Source organism: Alosa alosa, unplaced genomic scaffold, assembly GCF_017589495.1.
Source record: "Alosa alosa isolate M-15738 ecotype Scorff River unplaced genomic scaffold, AALO_Geno_1.1 AALO_1.0_unplaced_7, whole genome shotgun sequence".
In the NCBI taxonomy this organism is placed as follows: Eukaryota; Metazoa; Chordata; class Actinopteri; order Clupeiformes; family Clupeidae; genus Alosa; species Alosa alosa.
In genome coordinates, this window is record NW_025962873.1 from 242,643 (window position 1) to 249,558 (window position 6,916).

Sequence of the window (6,916 nt, forward strand, 5' to 3'; positions counted from 1 at the left end):
GATTCAAATTTATGTTTCATAATTTTATCTTTCATTTTTATATAAAGTCTATATGATTTAATCTAAATAATTATAAAAAATTAAAAAATAATTTTGATTAATAAATTTTACTTGTAAAATCTCCTAAATATTATATTAAAAAAATAAAAATATAACAATATTAAAATTATGATAGATGAAAAAAAATTAATAGATGATGAAGAATCATATAATTTTGTATCATATAATAAATACATATATATATTATTATTTTTAATAATAACATAGATATTAAGTATGTTTATTTTAAAAAGATTAGATAAAAATTTTTATGAAGGATAGTTAAAAATTATTTTATTATATACCCCTATTGTAACTTTTATAATCAGTATTTATTTTTTTACAATTTTTTACTTATTCTTAAAATCAGAAAATATAATTTTTATATTTCCAATTATATCCATAATATTATTATTTTGTCTTTACTATAAAATTAATTTGCAATTTGATTTTGTTCAAATATTACTATCATAGTTTATTTTATAGATTGTATGCTTATATGCATATAAAAAATGATTTGTTTTTAATAATAAATTTAATAATTCTCAAAATCTTATAAAAAATATCGCTAATAACATAATAATAAATAATATATGAAATTTTTTCAATATTTATTTAATATCATTATTTTTTATAATTATAATAATAGTTATTTCCAGTTCTATACTTACACTATTTTTTAATGCAATCAAAAAAGAATTAATTTTTGAACATAAAAAAAGTATATTTATTTTTATATACAATATAATCATATATATATATCTATTATTTATTTTAAATATATTCGTATATAATTTTTCATTAACATATAAAAATATAAATGAATTTCCAAATACTCCCTAGAAAACTTTATTCAAAACAATATTAGATGAACTCAGTATCGCCTGTTATTTATCTTTTCATTTTAATTATACTCATGATTTTAAAGAATCATCTATAGAATATAATAAAGATGATATATAGCAAGTAAATGATTTGTTAAATAAAGGTAGAAATGGATTTTGAAAAATGTATTATTACACATTAAACTGTTATTTTTATATATATTCTGTTATTTTTTATAATCCTACTAAAGCATATGATCAAACAAAAAAATTACAAAATTCTAATAAATTAATATTTTGTATACTAAACGATAAAATGAACGGAAGAATATAGTTATTTTTAATAATAATTTTGATACCTTTTTTCTATCTCATATTATTTTTAATATTAGTTATGAATAAAGATTTAGAAATTAAAAATATTTTTATATAGTTTCGAGTTTTATATATAATATAGTTTTTTAATCTTAATATATTAATTAATATTTATATATCAAAATTTGATCAATTATTTGTCTATTGATTAGATAAAAATAATTCATTTACAGAAAAATATGATTATTATAATACAGTAAATAAAGCAAAAAAAGTAGAAAATAATATCCTAATTGAACAAGGTAAAAAATTAAAAACATCGACATTAATTATATGGTAATTAAATTTTTTTTATTTTTAACAAATTTATGTAAAATTAAAACATATATATAAAATAGTTTTTTTTCTTTCGGATAAAAAAATTAATTATGTATCTACTTATATTTTTCATTATATATCTTATTAAAAGTAATTTTTTATTATTGTCATAGAAATCATATTATAATAATAAATATAATTATATTTTTTATATACATATAAAAAATAATGAAATAATACTCACTATAATAGTTGAAAATAAAACAATAGAAATAGAAATAGAAAAAACTATAAATTTTAATATACCTCTTGAAAATTTAAAAAATAAAATTATAGTAAATTATAAATTTAATTTTAATTTTAATATAAATAAAAAAATAATGCACATATCCTTAATCTGAATTAATATAAAATTTTATGAATGAATTTTTAAATTTAAAGAAAATCATAAAATTAAATATCTCTCTAATCAAAATATAATAACCATAGTAAATAATAATATGAACTATTTTATATTTCTAAAAAAAAAATAAAATAAAACAAAATAAAAATTATATCTCTCCCATAGAGTATAATTTAAAATCAAATAATGAAATCGAAAAAAATAAAAATAAAATAAAACCTAATAATAAACTCTTTTTAAAATTTTTTAATTATAATAAAAATAATAATAATCAAAATAAAAAATATTTATCTAAATCAATTAATAATTTAGAAAATATTCCTATAAATAATAATAATAATATAAATGTTTTTGAAAATGAAGATTCTAATAAAGAATTATTAGAAATACAATAGTAGATTATCCCAGTAATAAGCGAAACTAGAAAATGAAATATAGAAAATGAAATTTTTCGAAATATACAAAAAATTCCAATATCTTCTCATACTTCAAATATAGATATAAGTCGAATTAATTCTAATAATTTTATTAATAATAAATGATTAACTCAAATTATAAATAATGAAAATATTAATAATAATGAAATAAAAATTTTAAAATATATTAAAAAATATAAAACTTTTAAAAATAAATTAAATAAATTAATAGATTTTATTAATGGAAATAAAATTAATAATTTTTTTCTTATTTATCTCCCGATAATAATCTATATAGTTAATATAGTAATGATTATTTTTTAATTTATATTAAATCTATAGAATGAAAAATAAATAATATTATAAATAATAATTAATTTTATTTTATTTTATTTTGTGTTAATTTTATTTTAATAAAAATTATTTTATGATAAATCAAAATAAACTAAAAATTAAAAGAATAGAAGATGAATCAGATAAATATATTGTAGAAAATGAAACTCACACTCTTGCAAACATATTATGTGAGTATTTGAATAATAATAAAAAAGTAAATTTTGTAAGCTATAAAATCCCCCATCCAACTGTTAATTCTTTCGAATTAATAATAAATACTAAAAAACATCATGATTCTAAATCTATTCTACTTAATACAATACAACAAATTAAATCTCATATAAAAAATTTAGATAATATTTATAAAGAAGAATTATCAAGATTTAAAAAATAATTATTTTGTATTAATTTTTTTTTAATAATTTTATATATTTCGGATAAGAAAATATTTTTTGTATTTAAAGACTATTTACATAAAAATAAATAAAAATGAAGTCAACTGAAAAAAATTATGATAATAACACACTTCTAAGTATATCATTAAATATATTATTACTATTAATAATATTAACATTTGTAATTTTAATCATTATATAGAAAATTAGTAAAAAAAGAAAAGAAAAAGAAGATGAATTAAAAAAAATTAACAATGATATAAAACTTTTATATAATAAAACAAATACCGAGCTAGGTACTTTAGAAAGTGAAATTGAATCTTTAACAATTAATAATGAAATATTAACTAAAACTAAAAAAAAAATTAGAAAAAGAAAAAATTGAAATTGAAAAAAATTTAGAAAATTTAAAAATTTATGAAAATTTAATTAAAAATTAGACCGAATCAAGTAATGTTATACTTAATTTAAATGATAAAATAAAAGAATTAGAAATTGAATTAAAAAAAATAGATATTCAAGATATAAATGAATTAAAAAACATTTGAAATATATATTAAATGAAGATGAAGAAATTAAATATAATGATAATATAGAAAAATTAAATACAAAATTAAATGAAATAAATAAAGAAATTGAAACATTAAAAAAAGAAAATGAAGAAATAGAAAATTCGGATTATTTAAAATTGTCTAAAGAAATAGATCAAATAAATAATGAAATATTAGAATTAAATAATGAAATAAAAAAATATAGTTTAATATAGATAAATCTACAAAAGAAATATATATATTAAACGAAAATATGAAAGAATTTAATAGACTACAAGATATAATTAGAATTGAAGAATTAAATAGTTTATCTTAGTTAATAAATAAAGAAAAAAATGAATCAAAAAATCAAGAAAATACTCTTACACCAGAATAGATAAAAAATATTAAAAAAAATATTAAAAAAAATGAAATTTTAATAAAAAATCTTAAATCAGAAAATTTTGAAATATTTAGTGAATTATATATAAAATATTTTAATAAAGAATTATCAAAATTAAAAGAAAAGAAAAATAAATTAACAACAAAATTATTTGATAATTTAGAAAAAAAAATAAAAGAAATAAAAGAAAAAAATCCAGATTAGTTTAAAATAATATTAAATAGAAATGATTCTAATTATGAAAAAAAACTTCAAAATATGGATAATGAAAATTTAAATATTATAATTCAAATATTTGAAATAGAACGTAATGAACATGCTAGATTGATAAATAAAATAACTGAAATAAAATATATTATAAATTTACATAAAGAAAAAGAAAGATTAAAAGAAGAATTTAAAAAATTAAAAGCTCAACAAAGTATATTATATACTAATGTATATAACAAAATAAAAGAAGAAAATGAAGAAAAATATAAAGATACATATATTCAACCAATAGAAGAAAAACTAAAACAAATAGAAGAATTAGATATTAAAAATGTAGAAGATAAAGAAAAAATAGAAAATCTTGAAAAAAAACTTAATGAAACTAAACAAAAAATATTAATCGCAATGGATAAATTAGAATAGGATAAATTAATAAAAAAGAACGAAAAAGAATTAACTCCAACAGTAGAAGAAGATGAATCAACTTCATCAGAAGAAAATGAACAACCAAAGAATGAAAATTCAATAATAGTAGTAGATGAATCAACTCCAGTAGTAGAAGAAGATGAAGAACCAATGGCAACAACTCCTATAATAGAAGAACCAATAGCAGTTCCATCAGTAGCATCTATATAAACACTTATACTTATATTAAAATTAAATAAATTATAAAATTAAATATTTTTAAATTAAAATAAATCATAAATTTAAATTAAATATTTTTATCATTTTTATGAATAATAATTGTTCAAAAAAAGAAAAAGATTGTAGTATATGTCCTGGCTGTGATGGAAATTGTCCATGTAAAGGAGAATGTTTTACTAAAAAATAGAAATGTAATAATTGTCCATATAATAAATAGGATAAAATTGTTACAATAGATGATACATCAGATATTAATTAGGATAAATAAAAAATTTAATTAATTAATAGATATATATGACTTGAATATAGATTTACTTGATGTAACAAAATTCCAAATTTCTTGTATTCCTATCTACCATAAAAAATAACAAAAATAAAGAATTTCAAATATTGCTGATATTATTGAAAATTTAAAATAACATGTAAAAATAGATATAAGTAATATTAGTAAACATTTATAATTATTTTTCTAGTCTAATGTAATATTTAAAAATTTATCTAAGCTAAAAAGGTTAATTAATCCTATGAATAATAAAGCTAAAGATAGTAAATAAAATTCCTTTCTTCCTAATATACAAAATATTAATAATATTAAAAATGAAATTAATAAAATTTTATAACTGTTTAACTACTTTTCTTTCATTTTTATTTTGTGTTTTTAAAAAATTATTTTTATTTTTATTTTGAATTAAATAAAATATTAAGATTATCTATAAATGATTTTGAATTTTCAAATTCTTCCTAATAATGTTCATATCTTTTCATTATAAAATTCATATCATTATTTAAAATTAAACTTTCTTCGGAATTTTTATAAAATGAAGAATGTATAGGTATATTTGTATCTGATTCTATTATATAAGAATTATTATTTTTTTGTTTTATATTATCATTAAATATTAAATTTTCTTGATCTCATTTTAATTTTTTATTTTTATTTCTTTTATTATTTAAAGTATTATTAAAGTTATTATTTTTATCATATGTTGATTTATTTATTTTCATATTATCGTATGCTAATAATAATTTTTCTTTATCTGATTTCTATTGCATTTACTTTGTGTTAATAATATAAATAATTATATGTTTAATTTATTTAGTACATCAAAGTTAAAAAATAAGAAATTTGATACAAGTGAAACATTATATATAAGTGGATTAGCTTTAATGAAAATGATAAAACATGCTCGTGCAGGTGTTCCTTTAGAAGTTATGGGAACAATGATTGGTTATTTTATAGATAAATATACAGTTGAATTAGTAGATGTTGTTGCTATGCCTTAGAAAGGAACAACTGTAACTGTAGAGTCTACAGATCCTGCATTTCAAATGCAAATGAATGAAGAATTAAAGAAAGTTAATAGAAAAGAATTTTAGATAGGTTGATATCATTCTCATCCTGGATTTGGATGTTGATTATCTAATTTAGATGTAACTACTTAGCAATCTTATGAATAGTTAGATGAAAGAAGTATAGCAGTTGTTATAGATCCTATACAATCAGTAAGAGGTAATGTAATAATAGATGCATTTAGATTAATACAAACACATGGAGTTATAATAGCTAAAGAACCTAGAGAGATATCTACTAATATAGGATGTTAGAAAGAACCTACTATTCAAGCTTTAATACATGGATTAGATAGAAATTATTATTCAATTTTTATTAAATATAAAATTAGTAAATTATAGAAAATTTTTTTAGAATATTTTAAAATTTTATCTTTTTTTTCAAATTTTTTAAAATTGATATAAGAAAAAAATCAAAATTTAGAAATTAAAAAAATAGAAGAAATTTTAATAAAATATAATAAAGAAGAAATAAAAAAAGATAAAAAATCAAATTTAGGAGGAAAAATTAATTATAAAAAAAATTTATTAGATATGACAAAAGATATAATTAATAAATCTATTAGAAAAAATTTTATATTAAAAAGAACATTTAAAATATTTGGTTCTAATTAATAATTAAATAAATATAATTTTTATATCACAAAAATGGATGAATCTTTAATTTTAAGAACATTAAAAAGTTCAGATATAGAAGAAGATATAAATTTAAGTAATCAAACTGATATGCAA

General features: G+C 15.6%; 1 pseudogene; it reads left to right on the top strand.

The window, feature by feature from the left end:
• The first annotated feature begins 5,659 nt into the window (after positions 1-5,659).
• On the top strand, positions 5,660-6,526 carry LOC125290565 (annotated as a pseudogene).
• The last annotated feature ends 390 nt before the right edge of the window (positions 6,527-6,916 follow it).